A 17,091-nucleotide genomic window follows, 5' to 3' on the forward strand; every position below is an offset into this window, starting at 1 on the left:
CCTCGGATGCAGCGCGCTCCAACCTCACCATCCGGCTGCAACCCATCTTGTGATAGTTGGGACTTCGCGTTGTCTTCTCTCGCACGTTTTTTTCTAATCCTAACCCTGATTGGTCCGTTTTTTTCCCTGTCTGTGCTGTGGCCAATGACATTCGCTTGATTTTGGAAGGTTCTAGACGACGGACCCCTCTTGCTGATAGTTGGAGTTCGTGTTGTCCTATCTCTTTTCCCTGATTGGTCGTTTTCTGCTTGTCTGTGCTGTGGCCAATTAGAGACGCTTGAATGAGACTATTTTAGAAGGTTCTCGACGATGGTCTCGTCCCATTTCATTTCGTCTGAGGTAAGTGTTGCACGGCAATTATTTTTAGTCTGATGTATAATGCTAAATAAGTTAGATTTTGCAAGTTTTCCCCATCCTAAACTACATCACGTTAATACTGGCGATGTATTGAAACGTATTTGATGTGTTTGAATATGGAGGTAAATATGGTGCAAAACTAACTTGTGCAAAAAATTTGTACCTGTAGAAAAAAGTCTAAATTTTTATCTGTAAAAGTCGTGATTTGTATCTCCTCTCCCCCACCCCCACCACCACGACAGAATAGACAAACACCTTACTGTATATTGTAGCAACGAGGGCTATACACAATTGAGATTTAGAGCCTACTCAAACTTTTCTTTGTTTTTGTTTTCTTTTACTGCACATTAAAACCTTAAAGTGAGATCTGCTAGCGCTAGCTATGGTGCATATGGTGCAAAACTAACTTGTGCAAAAAATTTGTACCTGTAGAAAAAAAGTCTAAATTTGTGATTTGTATCTGTAAAAAAAAAGTGTGCCTGTAAAAAAAAATTGTGTCTGTAAAATAAATTTGTACCTGTAAAAAAAAAATGTGTATGTGTAAAACAAATTTGTATCTGTAAAGACAAATTTGTACCTGCAAAAGTCATGATTTGTATCTGTACAAAAAATTTTTTGTACCTGTACAAAAACTATAAATTTGTATCTGTAAAAGTTGTGATTTGTACCTGTAGAAATGACAACTTGTAGTCAAAGAAGTCTCCACTAGGAGTCACAAGTGGGTTTTCTGCTGCTGTTCAGTGACGTGAGTTTTGCCCCATTTGTCGCGCTACAAATGGAGCAAAACTAATTTGTACTTGTAGAGCGCCGTGATTTGTACTCGTAAAGAAGGGGGCGGGCTCTGGTGTAATGAAGGGTTGTTTTGACCAATCAAGTGAGAAGGATTTGAGCGGATTGGAGCGCAACCTCATTGGTTTAGCGAACGACGGTGGCGGGACTCGCGGAAGGATACAAGCAGGACACATCGTCGCCAACCAACATACATATTAAGAATACTTCAGTCTCTTTTGGTTTTTGCTATTACAAGGTAAGTATTATGTTACTTCATCATTCTTTCAAATATTGTTGTTTAAACGATGGTCATCCAACCTGTTTTTATGATTAGCATCACATATTTAGCTTTCTAGCTAGCTGGCATTTGATTTCATGCTAAAGCAGTCTAGTCATTATCGTCATTTCTGGCGCCACGGACGTAATTTCATCTCATGCTTTGGAATATTGTGGCTATATGACAACAATGAACAACTAAACTACTTCATTATATGCCAAGAATGGTGCAGTGCGCTGCTCCCCTGTGTTGGTTAAAATTGTTATTTCTTGTATTAGTTAGCTGGCTAACAAACGAATTCATGTAGCTCACATATGCGCCATTGACAGGTACTGGAGGGAAGATGCACCCAATCGATGTTATGTATGTACACATTTGACTCCATAGTGTTCTTTATCTTGTTTTGCCTTCTAGAAAAATGACCGATCAGAGCAACAGCTCTTCGCTGCAGCAGCAGGTGAGCGGAATATCGCTACTGTCTTGACATTAATGGTGTGTTTTTTTTAAGTGGGTGGTCGACATATAGTTCACCAGCGCTCCCTTGAGCTTCTCGTAGCTTCAACTCAGTGTCTGAGTTCTTTTCAGGTCTATTTTGCATACAGTATTCAGCACGCACACCATGGGCCTGGTGCGGTTCTTGTCAAAGTAATAGTTATGCAGTAGTCTAAACGCAAAGTTGTGAGCCTGATGTAGTTTAATTTAGGAGAGTTACCGGTAGCAAGTTTATATGTATAGCATATATGTATACAATAGTTACATAACAACTAACGGGAGTTTCCATTTTTAATATTAATTTATCAGTTATGATGCCGTACTACTACTACTGTTACACTCAACAGGACGAGCATTTTCGAATAACCCAACCAACCTTATCAACAAACCTGGAAAAAACGCCAAAAGAGGAAACTTTTCTCTTGGAAGCGGGTCTTGGGAGGAGGACCATAAATATGGGTGACAATGCCGATCACGCAGAGGTAAGCCTAAAAGACAATTCTACACTTGAGTCTTGCCATTGTATTGTTTTTTAATGTTTTGTTTCCTTCTGTATATGTGTGTTTCCATTACCCTCAGATTTGCGCAAAATGCAAATTGTGCAAAAGCAAACTGTTAATGGAAACACTGTAATTTAAAAAAAATGCAAATATCGGCCCAAAAAATTTGCTTTCCCATGGTTTTTGAGACATGTCTAAATACAAGTATTTCGCAAAAGTGTAATGAAAATAGTGTTGCACGGGATACCGGTGCCAGTACCGTACCTTTATGTTTTGGTGTCAAAAACGGCTCGGTATAATTTTTTTCTTAGTACCGGTACTTAAAAAAAAAAATACGAGACAGCCCGCCAACTCTTGTTTTCTATCTACCGATATGTGGAAAACGCCTTAAGTAAGCGACACACCTCTTTTAGCGTGTGTGCGAGAGGGCGCAGGAAGATAGCTTCACGCACTGAAGCGCTTGCTGGACGTGCACTCCTCGTGGAGAAGCATGAAGCGCTAATTAAGCTTATTAAGTGTAGTGCTCGCTGGACGTCCACGTAAGCTATGCAACAGCATTGGCATTGCCTACGCATGTTTTCAATCAGCACACGAAGAACACGTGTGGTTTTCAATTTTCAGTTTTAGAAAGGTTTTGTGACAAGAGCAAATGTTTTTCGTGAAGAAGCAGAAGAAAAAGCAGCAATCATTCCTGCAGTGGACTTAGGCACGGTGCGTTCAATGAACAGGCACACAGTAGGATATCACACTTATGCATAGTAAAAGCTCAGACGACTGACAGAGCAACAGACACAGGTTGTGACGCATTTTTGACACTTCCCTTAAAAATAAGTGGAGTTTGAATTATTTTGTTCCCAATTTGTAGTATTTGATGATGCATTCGACTAATTAGGAGCGAAATGGAGAAGAGCCGAGACATGCACGAACAATCAAGCAACGTTACATTGAGTTATTGGAGTGCCACTATTGCCAATTTTTAAAACGGATGACATAAAATGCAGTCAAATATAGCACTTCAAGAATACAGAATGCAATGTTAAAGCACATACAGTATAAACATAAATATATACCGTATGTACATAAATTTAACATGTATACATCCCAATATTTCAAATTAATAATAAGTAAAAATAATTTGAAGTTCTTTAGCTAGTTTTAATTTTGCTGCTTTTGCTGATGTTTTAGAGTTTTGTCTAGCGTTTCAGTACCGGCATTGAGGTATTTTATGCAGGTTTTAGTATCAAAGTCAAAATTTCGGTATCGTGAAAAGACTAAATGGAAACCAGTGTTTTCCCCAGCGTTTTAATAGAGCGGCGAGCCGCCAGGCTTTTCTTGACCCTCTGCCAGGCTAAGCGTCCCTGGAATTAACCGGGTACAAAAAGAAAAAAGAAATTGCTCCACAAAATTCTAAATTCGCTCCTTAAAGAAAGAAAAAAAAAGGAGAGGAAAAAATAAATTTGCTCCTCAAATGAAGTCATGATACGCAAAACTGCTCCGCAATTACTGCAAATAAATAAATAAATTCTGATCCTTGTGCGCATTGACTCCCTCTGTCAAACGGACAACGAATTATAATCACAAGATGTCGGTCGGTCTGTTTGGTTACCCTCCCGATACCGTCATTTGAATTTTCCACCATATCGCAAAACTGTTAATTTTCATTTGCAGCTAACAAAGTTTTATGAAAATTTATACATATAACAATTAACTATGTCAGCAGCACTTGCTTACTACTTTCAGATAAGCAGACTGCTCCAAGAAGAATATCCCAGGATGCGAGATTTACAAGGTGGCTGGTTTCTTAAAAAAGTTACAGGTATGGTTCTTCATTGGATACTGTTGAATTATTAACATTGTTTTTCAGTTTCAATTTATATTTTAGCCGTTTTGGATTTAGTTATAGCTGTGTAGCTCAATGAATAGTATTGTCTATTGTATTCTTATCTGTCTCTCTTGCCTGGGAAAGAGGGAGTAGAGTTTGTACCAGTCTCAGTCGGTCGAGTCCAAGGGACAGGCTGACTTATTATTGTTTAAGTCTAATCTGATTTGTATTCCTGGGAACTTCTGCCTTTTTATGAATGGGAGGGGAGAGGAGACTTTTCGTATTCACCCACTTTTCAATAAATAATGATGTGCAGGAGAAGGAGGGACACACACTTTTGAACAGAACACTGCTTGGGTGACTTCATTTGTGTGATCAGAAGCTTCTGATAATTATAATACCTTTGCAAAGGGACAGAATCTCACCATTCAGTTAATTGAACACGCAAAGAGTAGAATACAAATATTGTAAACTCTAACAATACATACTTCAATTTTCTTTGATTTAATTTTGTTTTTTATACCAAGCTCTAAATTATCCGACAGTGTGACACTTCGAGGCTGTGGTTGCCAAATAAGGCATTTGGTCCCCTTCATCTGAAGCCTTGTTTACAGCTTTTCTCATTGATGTCTAGTGAAACCTGGCAGTGTATAATGAAAATGAACTGCCATTCTCAGATGCCAAAATTAACCACACTAACTTAAGTGTGCATCGGGCAGCAATATACATGCATTAATGGGCTTTTGTTCGTTTAACTTGTTCAGGTTCAACGCTGCCAGTTGTTGCAAATTAAGATAAGTTGGTTAATCATGACTACATGGACAATTAATTGCATTATCAAATGTGATATATAAAAAGAAAAGCACGTTGCGGATGATGCCTGAATCCATTGGTACATTCGTGTCAGTAAGATAGCCTGAGCACACACAGGTTGTCATGTGTGTTTGATGTAATGGTACACGATGTCCTGTTTGGTGCGCTAACACACTGCCACGTGTAATGTAAACATTAGTCAGTTAACTCGTGTTTTTTAACAGCTAAAACAAAGCTACTGTACGCCCGTAGTTAACATCAAAACAGGAACACACATGCTTGCTCACAACTTTCTCCGTTTACGAACTCAAATTGACAATTCCGAAGTTCTGGCATCTCTTATATTTCCACAATGTAACACCGTGACAACAACGTGACAAGCATACAAAGCAGGCATATTGTTAAAATTATAGTTTTTCACGTTCTCAAAACAAAACAATCCTCACAAATCAAATTACGACGATCCAAAGTCTAATACTTTTCAACGAGTGGAAAGCTTCATTTCACCAACGATAATTTCTGCACTTGAGGAAAGTGGAAAATCGGATTTATCCCACTTAGATTGTCAGTTCCGACCTCAAAGCGTTCAAGGAAAATGCACAGTAAATACATGATATAATATGTTCACGTGACACAATGTGTTTTGGAATGACTGTATTAACCAGAACAAATAAATTACTGTAATCAGCAATCTTTGCTGTTTACATTTGCCTCTAACGCTTTTAGGCCAGAACTGGGTCACTCCCAGTGGGATAAATCTGACTCCAAACCATATGCAGTATATGACTGCCATTTTGACGTAGCATCACAATTGTCAATGAAAACACTGAAAGTTACAAAACATGACATATTTGTCACAAGGCCTCAGCAGAAACTCATAATCTTTGAAAATCCCCCCCTTTCAGGTACATACCTCTTTTTTTAATTTTGTTGATCAATTTAATACTTCTAAATTATGCCTACTAATGCCACAGAATGGTTTCCTAGTATTATTGCAACTTTGCGTAGTTGAATTAATTGTGAGTGTAACATTTTATTTATTAATGTCTGGAATGCTGTTACAAGCTGCAAATTTAACCATCATAGTAATTGTCTTTATTATAATTATGTGCATACACCAACGAATTGAAGCTGTAAAGTAATGATGGTTATTTAACTGCAGCAAGTTGGTGATGCGTTATTATTCTGAACATGATCTAAGTAGTCAAGTAATCGCCACAACTGTTTGTGATCAGTGGAATTGCAAACTACCGATAGTTTGCGGCATATCACAAATATATATATTTTTTGTGAATATCTGAAAAGGTTATGGTGGTATATTTTGTTTGTTGATGAAAGTCCTTCAAATTTGTATAGTTTCTGTTACGGTGTGGTCACGGGGCGGTGTGGTGTCTGTCGGCGTGTGAAGTGGAGGACCCAAAATGCAGGGAGGCAGGAGAACCACAGCAGGAGCGAGACTGGCGTGCTTTATTTTTCAGAAAACACTAACCAGGGTACTGGTTAATGCTAACTAAACAACAAACTGAAAAGTTACAAAATCAAACTGACAGCCAGAACTCCGGTGGTGACCGTGACAAGCGGCAATGATCGCACGCCGACTGATCACCACCCGGGAACTAAATACACCCACACTAATTGGGTAACTCGCCACACCTGGGGCCAGGCACAAGTGGCCGAGGGCCCGGATTGGTCAACCCGCGGAAAGGCTGGAACCCACTCAGGACCAATCGGGACCCTCAACCAAAACCAGATCTTCCCAGACATGACAGTTTCTTTGTTTGTTTTTCTTACTTTTTAAGGAGGCGGTGGACAAAGAAGATTAAATCCTGTGGCTCAAGGTTCACAAAGATACACTGCCAAATCTCTCAAAACTGCTTCGAACAATGGGAAAAATGTGCTGTACATTGTCCCTCTTCAAGAAGAAATAGATACTACCCCACTGCCGTATGATGCTGCTGAGTTCAACAAAATGCCCAAAAATGGATGCATGACCTGTGGCCAGATGGTTCCATTGCCCCTGATCCAGGTCCACATTGAGTCCTGTAGAGCTCATGTAAGTTGTCTTTACAAATGTTTCCCTAATAGATAAAATCAAATTATTACATTTGCTCAGCTGTGGTAGCATTTTTTCCCTTTATCTTTGTAGTCTAAGGGCTATCTTTTCGTACCCAGCTCTAATATAGTGCAAAGCTCAGTCTACTCTGCACTTGGTTTGATTTTTGTTGTATTTGACTACTCCTTTACTGGCCAATGATAATGGCTCTACTTATTATTTCAGTTCATTGTGAGGCACACGGCCTACATCCATACGTACATTCGTGACTGGCTGAATGTTGGCTGAATATGCGTGGCAGGAAGTTCACGTAACTTAAAGGCGCATGTCAAATTTTGGAGTGTTAAAACAACCATATTTATCACCCACACATGCTTAAGAAAAATGTTAAAGGACAGGAGGCACTACTGTGGCACAATGGCTGTTGCCCCTATTTTTCCTGTTTTGTCAAATAATGATGACGGTTTCGGGACGGAAACGTAAGGTTTCACCTTGAGCGTGACGTCAGGCGTTTGCACGCTCTCACGCTCTGCAGAAGCGCTGGCAAGGTGGAAGTGTTTGGGGGTTGTTTCTAAGAGTCCGTGGGAAAAACAAGTGTGTGCGACAGCGGATATAAAAGTGTGTAAAGAGATAAAACAAAAATATCACCAAAAAAATCAATAATTATCTTAAGCGGGTAAATGAATAAGTCAATTAAATGAAAAAAAAGTAGGTAAGTAAGTGTGTTTTAAGAGTGGGTAGAGATGAAAGTGTCCTAATATTTAACGGAAGTTCAATCCATGGGGAGAGATTTTTGTAAAATCTCCCAAACTTTCTAGAGAGGAAAATAATGTGCTGTTAAGCACAATTTAAATTTAAGTAAAACAAAAAAGTTGATTATCTAGAAATGAAAGTTGGTCGATCATTAGTAAGTGGGAATATATTTTTATTGTCTTCTTTATTCATAATTGTTCTTTCACCGTGCGAAAATATTTATATTTAATCCAAATACCTGATTATTCAATAGAATTTTCCATATGATGTTTGTATACCTAAATATTTGATAGCTGCAGCACTAGAGGGGATGCTATACTGTACCATACATAATATAAATGGATAATGAAAGAGATGACCTGACGCTTGGGGAGGACTGGCCAATTGGGAATTTAATGAGTTTCCCAAATGCCCATTCCATCCACGGCGACAAATCAAATAGTAATGGCTTGATGCCGGTCGAACAACGAATCGGCATGTTGGACACTGCACCACCGCTCCCTGGAAAAGTTCAGGCTCAGGATTTTTTTAAAAACTTTAAGCCCTTGATAACACCCAGTGGTGAAGTCCAGGGTATACGCGGGTATACTGAGTATACCCACTTCTTTTTCAGTCAGCATTGAGTAAGTCAGACACCTATGCTGTTTTCGTGTGTAGGGTGTTTCAGTTCTCCGAAGTGCTTTGGAGAACTGAGACACCCTGGCCTACACACTCACACCTATCAACGGCAACGTTCAATTGAGCAGCGTTACAGAAGTTGGAAGTCCGTGGCATGTTGCCCATATCTGCTACTATACGTGCTGGTTGCTATAAATCAATAAAAAAATATACTTTTTTTTTTATTAACTAGTAATTGACATTTGATTATTTTCCACTAGAAAACCTGACGATTTCTCACCGCACACTTGTTAAAAATCACAGGGTTAACAGATAAAAGTCATTTTAAGCATAGCAATTTTTTTGTCAAATTACTTCTTTTTTAAACTCCTGTCACAGGCACCTGTCTATGAACATTTGGCTTTTTCGGTGGAACTGTCAAGTTTGTCTTATGAAAATTCTATTCATTTGATTCCATATTTTCCATAGACGAAGGATGATTGTGAAGACGAAACGGTCCCGACAGCAGAACATGATTTAGAAGTAATTAGTGAGGTAAGCAATCCGTGTATTTGTGTAACAGTAGTGTGTTTATTCAAATGTCATGATCTGCTATACTTTGTTCTATATTGTATTCAACAGTTATGTTACTTCTACTTTATGAAACCATGTCTCTATATGCTTGGTACTTTTAGGACTCCTGTCCAATTTGTGGAAATATATTTCCTGCGGAAATTGTTGCACACCATGCAAGTTCATGTGGTGACAGGTATGACAGACGTAAATTTAGAGATATCAAAACTGCATGAGAATATGCACAAAATACTACAATTAATTTATTACTTATAATGGTGCTTGAAATGTAAAGCGTAAATTTCCCCTTAGGGGTAGAGTTCGCCAGTCGGCGAGCTGGCGGACTCAGTAACAGGGGTTAACTTTCACAAAGAACGCTGGGGTGACGACCGGGGCCTTCCCCCGCTGGGCCTGGGGTTCGGGGGTGTCGGCCGCCCTCCGGTGCCCCCATCTCCTCCTTCTGCCCCCGGTGTTCCGTCCCTCCACACGGCGGGGGGTGGGGTGGGCGCGGCTGCCCTCTCCGCTCCGCTGTCCGGCCCCTCTTCGGCGCCGGTGCCTGGGTGCGGGTGGTCCCCGGGGGCTGGGGGTCGGGGTTTGGGGGGCTGCCGGTTGGTCGGGGGGGGGGGCTTTGTTGGGGGGGGGCGGTGGTGGGGGTTGCGGGGTGTGGGGGTGGTGGGGTGTCTGGGGGATTGGGGACCTGGGGGCGGCTGGGGCTGGGTTGGGGTGGGTGGCGGGGTGGATGGGGGGCGGGGGTTCGTGGGGGGTGCGGGGGTTGGGGGCCGGTGGGGTGCCTGGCGGGCCTGCAGTGCCCCGTTCTGCTGCGTTGGGTCGGGGGCGCGGGCCGTGTTGGGGCGGGGGGTGCTCCTGCTCCTGGGATTGCTCTTCGGCCGGTGGTCCTGGCGGGGCCCGGGGGTCGTCCTTTGGCGCTGCCGCGGCCTGGGGGGCCCTGAGGTGTTGCGCTTGCTCTGTTCCGGCAGGGGTCAACGGCTCCCCTCTTTGGTGGAGATTTTCAAGCATGCCAGATCCACCACACCAGCATCTACCGAAACTCAGACACAATCTGTTTCCTCCTCAGGTCATTGAATCGGTGGAGGCTGGTGTCTGTGGATCTCACTCGGCTTCGTCTGTCCTTCCTTCCTTTTCTCGGTCTCTCCTTCGGTCTCTTGAGGCCTCCCTGATTTTATGTTTTTTGGATTTGTTGGGGTCTGGATGTTTCTTGTGTTGGGGAGGAGTTCTGGTGGGTGGTGCCTGGTCGGTGCTGGATTTCACCTTCCTTGGTTTTCTTTGGTCCCCTCGGGTCTCCTGACGGCGGTGTTCGGTTTAGGTGAACGGTATGAGATTTTTTCTAATAGGTTTTTTTGGTGAGCTAACAAATACACGCACGCACGCACATACACATACTCACCCACACACACACACAAACAAAATAAAAAAATAAAAATAAATAAAAATAAATAAAGAGCAATGATGATGACATTTCCGAATGAACAATACTGAGCTCTTTAAGAAAAAAATAAAAAATATATAAATAAAGCGTAAATTTCTTCATGTAAATCGTCAGGTACATTTTCAAGATATAAAATTGTACATAATTTGACACATGACCACTGTGTATGAGTTTTCTTTTTTGGATGATGCAAGTGTGATAATCAAACTGTATAAAATGTTTGTTTTTTTTCTTAATATGTGTGCTAAAACGTGTGTTCATTCAATCTTTTTCAAGATTTCCATGTGGTAGCTCCACTTCTGCACAATCATATATGCCGAGTGACCACATGACTCAAAGCAGCACTGGTGCATCAGTTATCTGCTCATCACCTGATATAACGACATCAACAGCGACCCTCTCAACAGACAATACCCTTTTACAGTCCAGACCTGATGAAATGGATGAGATGCGTTAGTATTTGTCTAAAAAAATTTATGAATAAATAATGACATGTTTGGTGAAAGTTAAGAAAAACAATCACATTGAAAGATGTTAAAATGCCAATATTCATTACAGTGCTGTAATTTTTTTTCCATCTCACCAAAAATCGAATTACAATTATTGAGTTTGTCATAGACTTGCATATGTCTTTGTTTATTCTACAAATTGGTTATAGGCACAATTTGTAGAGTAGTGAATGTTGTGCAATTCATTACTTTTTAAATTACAACTTCAATTATAATAAACAGTTGTTTTCTTCTATTTTTTGTGTGTTACTACAGCATGGCAAAACGTAGTGGATCCGGAATTAGCAGCTGACCAGTACAGAAGGCAGTGTCTGCAAACCAATGAAGATAAGCCATACCTAAAAATAATAATAGACATTGGAGAAGACGTAATGGACCAGGAAGCCAGAATCCTCACTTTTTACAAGACTCCCAATATAGATTGGGCCAAACCATTTCAAGCTAAACTAAAAGGTGCTGTAAACAAACCTCAATTCAAACATGTTGTTTTTGAGTATTGTATTCGTAACATGTTTTGCTTTTTATATATTTGTAGGGGTGCAGATAAGTAGCATGTTAGTGCGCATGAGCACCAAAATTACAATAATGTAGTAATGTACTTGTTAAACTTATTTTTTTTTCTTTTCTTTTTTAAGTTCACACTTAAAGCTTTCTATGAACAACCGCTAAGACAGCTAGCTTGAGTAGCCTATCTCCCTGGAAACTGATGCATTTGCATGGAGATGTGGCTGAAGGCGTCGTACAAGTGCTGCCAGAAGGACAGTTATCTTCGCATCACTGTACTGTGGCTACGGCAGTCATTCAAAATACGTAATGACACGAAAGTGGTCCATGTTGCATGTTGCATGAATATTTTTATTGTGGGAGTACAATGCTGTAACAACAGCAATCCCACATGAACATATGAAAACATGAAAAATACAAATTTGAAGGCCAGAAAACCCATGACCTGAAAGATGGATGTGATTGCTTGTGTTTTTAGGAGATGTGGCCATTGGAGAAAGGGTTAACAGACACTTCTTCAGTATGATAATGCACAAGTTACAACATGGTTTCAAACTTGATTGCGGTAGGTCTTAAAGAATCCTAAAGACACTGGCCCAACTCCACTAAAGTTTGTTTGTTTAAGTTGCAAGGCAAAATAGAACATAAATGTTAGATAATTGACTCATGATCTTATGAAGGAATTACGTGCACCATCCTGGCAGACAGCTTTAGTTATGGTCAGTGATTATATTGCAAATTATTGTAAATTAATCATTCAGCAAATACAAGTTATCATTCAGCTATACTATGAATAACTAACAACAGACAGCATAGCCATAACACATGACAAATCTGTCAATCTAAAGATTAATACACAATCATAGGCAGGAAATTGCAATCATGTGGTTATTATAACCGTATTGAACATAAAATGGCAAACCCCATTAACATTTTTTTTAATTTTTTATAGGAACCGCATGCGGCACTGTGCTGTTTGAAGGCCAACCAGATCATTTAATTCCTGCCACTTCCCAAGTATTTGCACAGAATGACCTGTTTGTCATGGCAGGAAGAATGATTGGACATTCTTTCCTTCATGGGGGCCCTTGTCTGTTAGGTATTAGTCCAGCAGTAATTCATGTGTTGCTTGGTAAATCACCACAGACAGCGACAATCATGTTAGAAGATGTGGCAGACATGGACATCAGGGAGACCATACGCCCGGTAAGTACGGTAAAGTGCAAGGTTATCCATTGGAAAACATTGTCATTCAATGAAAAAATATGGACTATACTTTTACTTTTTAAATGTAATTTATTGGAAATAAATGTGCGGTATTTTCTTTTTAAAGCTGTTTGAGAATCAAGAATCTGCTGGAAAGGAAGAAACAAGTGAAAAAAGAGGACTCAATGAGTGTCAGACAACGGCTGTTAATGACCTGGCATTGGCATGGGACATGCCTATATTAACGGCTAGTAACAGCACCTGGCTCCTTCACAATCTACTTCAGCATGCAGTAAGTGTGGCTGACTAGCGTTATATCCATCAAAAGTTGTCCTACTTAAGTGTCTCCTATCTAACAGTATATCATGCTTTGATAAATGTACATTTTACACATTACCTCTGTATATGTAACTGGATAGCCGATAGGCCAATTCCATATTATTACTCTCAAGAAATGTTTCTCGGCATACAATCCTATAGGAGGATCTTTGATGAAAAATGTTTGCGCATGCGCGGTTGGTTGTGTGACAGAAAATGATAGCGGGCTCAGTCGCGCTGTATAGATGAGACGTCAAACAATATCGCCCATTTCAAGGCGACGAACAAGTCAGGGTGGCTGTTGATCATGCTTTGGAACACCTGAATAAGACTGAAAAAGAAATATGACTTAGTGTTTTTTTATAGCTACTGCACAAACTCGATTTCTTCGTTTTTTAAATCCTCTCCAAATAACAAATCTATAGGCTCAAGTAATTACCGGTAATAAAGTGAGCCTCACAAACCCTGTCAGCATCAACTGGAAACCAGGCTTTGAGCATCAAATTATACCCTCCTGATATCTCGCAGCCATCACAATATGTCACAATGAACATTATGTCACACACGATCCTCGAATATATTTACCGTATTGAAATTGGAGAACATTTGATTTACGATGTTTATAAATTTATTAAACATAAACAAGAGGACTTCAGACATTTTACAACTTGCCTTAAATACATGTATACATTATATGCTTAATGAGGGTTGTAGGAGGAAAATTGTACATTTTTTAATAAATTAATTATAACTAACTCAACAAAAGATGCCTCTGCCAAATCTAATATTGGGGTCTAAAGAACTGAGCGATAAAAGAAAAAAGGGGTCGTCAAAGCAGCACATACTGTCCAGTGTCCACTTGTTAAAAAAATTGTGACCACCTTGCCACACCTGCCTCCCGGCCCGACACTAAGAGCCTAGGAGCTGTATATGTCTAATCTGTATGTATACCTATAGTATATATAGTAGTCTTCTCTCAGGATGGGAGAGGTAAGATGGTCGCCCTGTAGCTTCAATGGCTTGCACGGTGTGTATGGGCGATCGGCTGTACAGCAATATATACAGACCAGTGTTTGAATGTGCACAGAGTAATAATTGAATTGAATTTACTGCATGTATATATTTACTTGGAGTCCCTTCATCCATACCTCACTCACCCCTGTGATACTTTAGGGTGCTCGGCCGAAACTCCCGCCAACTCAAACAGCTGAAGCAAGGACTAAAAGAAACCCTCATTATGCTGTTATTGGAGTCTCGACCCGATGCAGTGGCATCAGTTTTTCCAACAGAAACAAAGTCTGAGTGCAGTGTGGAGGTATTCAATGAAGCATGTCTAGGATTCCAAAATGTCTGTAATTTTCAAAATAAATTTTTTTGCATGGGAATTAACTGGAATTTATGGGAATGCAAACGGAATTCATTAGGTCAAGATTGACCAGATAACTTAATTACACTTTTTTTTAAAGGTTGTGCGAGTTTGAGTGAGCCTGCTCATGGGCATGTTGGGGGGAAGGTTAGGGTTTTCTTTGTGCTGTACTATGGATGTTTTACTCACTCAACGCTTTTGAGTTGCAATGTAATGTATGAAAGGAGCTATATCAATTTTGATGTGACGACAGTCTGGCAAAACAAAAAAATATTTATTTTTTCATTAGGGTTAGTTCAAGGTTGCAAAGATGTTTGCCAGACCCACCACCCATCCATCCATTTATTACCGCTAATCCGGAGTCGGATTCACGGGGGCAGCAGCTTTAGGAGGGAAGCCCAGACCTCCTCAGCCACTTGAACCAGTTCCTCCGGCTGGATCCCAAGGCGTTCCCAGGCCAGCCCAGAGACATAGTCTCTCCAGCATGTCCTGGGTCGTCCCCGGGGTCTGCCGCCGGTGGGACATGCCCGGAACACCTCTCCAGGAAGGCGTCCAGGAGGCTTCCGAACCAGATACCCGAGCCCCCTTAACTGGCTCCTTTCCACGCGGAGGAACAGCGGCTCGACCCTGAGTCCCTCCCGGATGACTGAGCTTCTCACCAAATCTTTTAAGGGAAAGCCCGGACACCCAACGGAAGAAACTCATTTCGGCCGCTGTGTGGCAGACACTCGCAAAGAAATTTCAACATGTTCATTATTCCTTTGCGATTTACATAGAATGTTTGGTGCCGTAAATATACTTTGCAAGTGTCTTGAGAACATCTTTGCAACCTTAGAATAAATAATAATTAAAAACTGACAACAAAGAAAAACTCGCTACATGCACAGTCCCTTGCATGCAAACCTTTGACGCACAGTTAGATACAACCTTTAAGCCCATATCCAAATGAGAGGGAGAGTGTTTGCTTAGGGTTAGGGTTATATTATTGAATATTCGTCATCATATGTTCAGTTATGCAAACATTTTTAATGTTTTTTCCTTGTTCCAAGGAAATTTTGATTTGGAATCATTTTCAGTGAACAATTCCAACCTTGAACAAAGTCTGATGAGAAATCAACAATCACATGTTCTCCTCAGCAGGATACACATTTCATTGTTAGGCTGTTGAGACCACAACATCAGCCTTCACACAATTAACACCCATGTGTGGATTGACCATATGTATAAATTAGAGAGAAAATTGTAAAATAGAATGAATTGGTTCAATGCCAACTATGGTGCCATAATGATTGTCTCATTTGCTGTCCTAGGTTGTTTTGGACCTAATCAAATGGCCTGAGGAATCTGGGTTGGACGATGAAGATGGTTACTCCGTTGACTGTAGATGTAGAATAATGGGGTACTTGCGTCAGTTTGTGAGGACAGGTAAATTACATGTTGATATTTGTGCACATTTTGTAATGCATAAATGCAGATTTTCAAATGTGGTTGAAAATCAAGTTTTTTTTTAACCATTTTTTCTTGTTTATGAACACAAGTTGTATTATGAGTATTAAGCATAAGCATACACATATTGCTACAAGGCAGAATTTTAATTTATAGATACATCTGTGATTTGATTTTCTTAAATGATCATCCTCTAGCAGGGATCACTTTTTTTCCCAGATGTTGCAGAACCTGTTTTTTTCTCAAAAAAATACATAAATTAAATTATAAAAACAGTAATCTAATTGATTATTGTTACTTAATAGCATGCACAGCTTAATTCCACTTTTTTTCTCCTTTTTTTTAGGGTCTCAAGAGAATCTTAAAAGACTCCTGAAGTTCTGGGTGGGATGGGAGATACCCATGCCAGATATGAAAGTGGAGGTGGTGAGAGCGGAACATCCCACGTCTTCTACATGCTTCCAAAACTTAAAGTTACCTGGCCACTACAGCCATTACACAGAATTCAGTGACCATTTAAAGAACTGCATCGCCACAACTGATACTGGTTTTGGTTTGGTATAGATCAAAATCTTTATTTCATTACTTTAAATAATGTAGTTCTGATGTTTTGCTAGATAGGTTCTTATTACAGTTCATTGTCAATTTGTACGAAAAGACAATTCAAATAACTATCAGCGTTTTAGTGTAGTTTGCAGCACAATCAATGAACCAAATTGTTATGTCAGTGTCAATAAAGAGTCTGCTTGCTGATTGAATAGTTTCTTTTTAAATATACATTTACTGTAAATGAATGTGCTCCACTTTTAACAGGTTGTTTTCTTAAAGTGTAAGCAATTAAAAAAAAATAATAATAATAATACAAACTTTATATAGCACTAAATTATAAAATGTAATTTAGTGCAGGCAGTTTTAAACAAATAACAGCCCAGAAGCGCTTGGCTAGACCCTACACATAGTTTATACTGTGCATGTAGTTCACTGCAGCCAAATAATGGTCTACTCCCATGCGTGTAGAAGGTCCTGCTGGATCCACAGCAGCATGGAGTCCAGCCAGTTCTTGAGGTGTCAAAGGGCAGTCAGTTTCAGGCACATAGACACAAGAGTCGGTGTTGCTGGACACAAGGCCACTACTCTCCCAGTTTATCAGGGGGATGTTCAAATCCTGTAGTTGATATGAAAAACAACTCATTGTCTACTGTTTAAAGTAAGTTTTGCTTACCAATTTTTTAAAAGTACTTACAACATCATTAGACTCTTGTACATTATAGTGCAGTCCCATGTGCC

The 17,091-nt window shown here is 40.0% G+C and overlaps 1 long non-coding RNA gene across 1 annotated transcript; it reads left to right on the forward strand.

The window, feature by feature from the left end:
- The first annotated feature begins 10,955 nt into the window (after positions 1-10,955).
- LOC147155437 (uncharacterized) lies at positions 10,956-12,655 on the forward strand. Its single transcript, XR_015092341.1, has 3 exons — positions 10,956-11,417; positions 11,947-12,033; positions 12,421-12,655. It is a non-coding gene; the product is annotated as an uncharacterized LOC147155437 (long non-coding RNA).
- The last annotated feature ends 4,436 nt before the right edge of the window (positions 12,656-17,091 follow it).

This window comes from Leptonotus elevatus, chromosome 22, assembly GCF_054856555.1.
Source record: "Leptonotus elevatus isolate MCC_2025b chromosome 22, RoL_Lele_1.0, whole genome shotgun sequence".
Taxonomy (NCBI): Eukaryota; Metazoa; Chordata; class Actinopteri; order Syngnathiformes; family Syngnathidae; genus Leptonotus; species Leptonotus elevatus.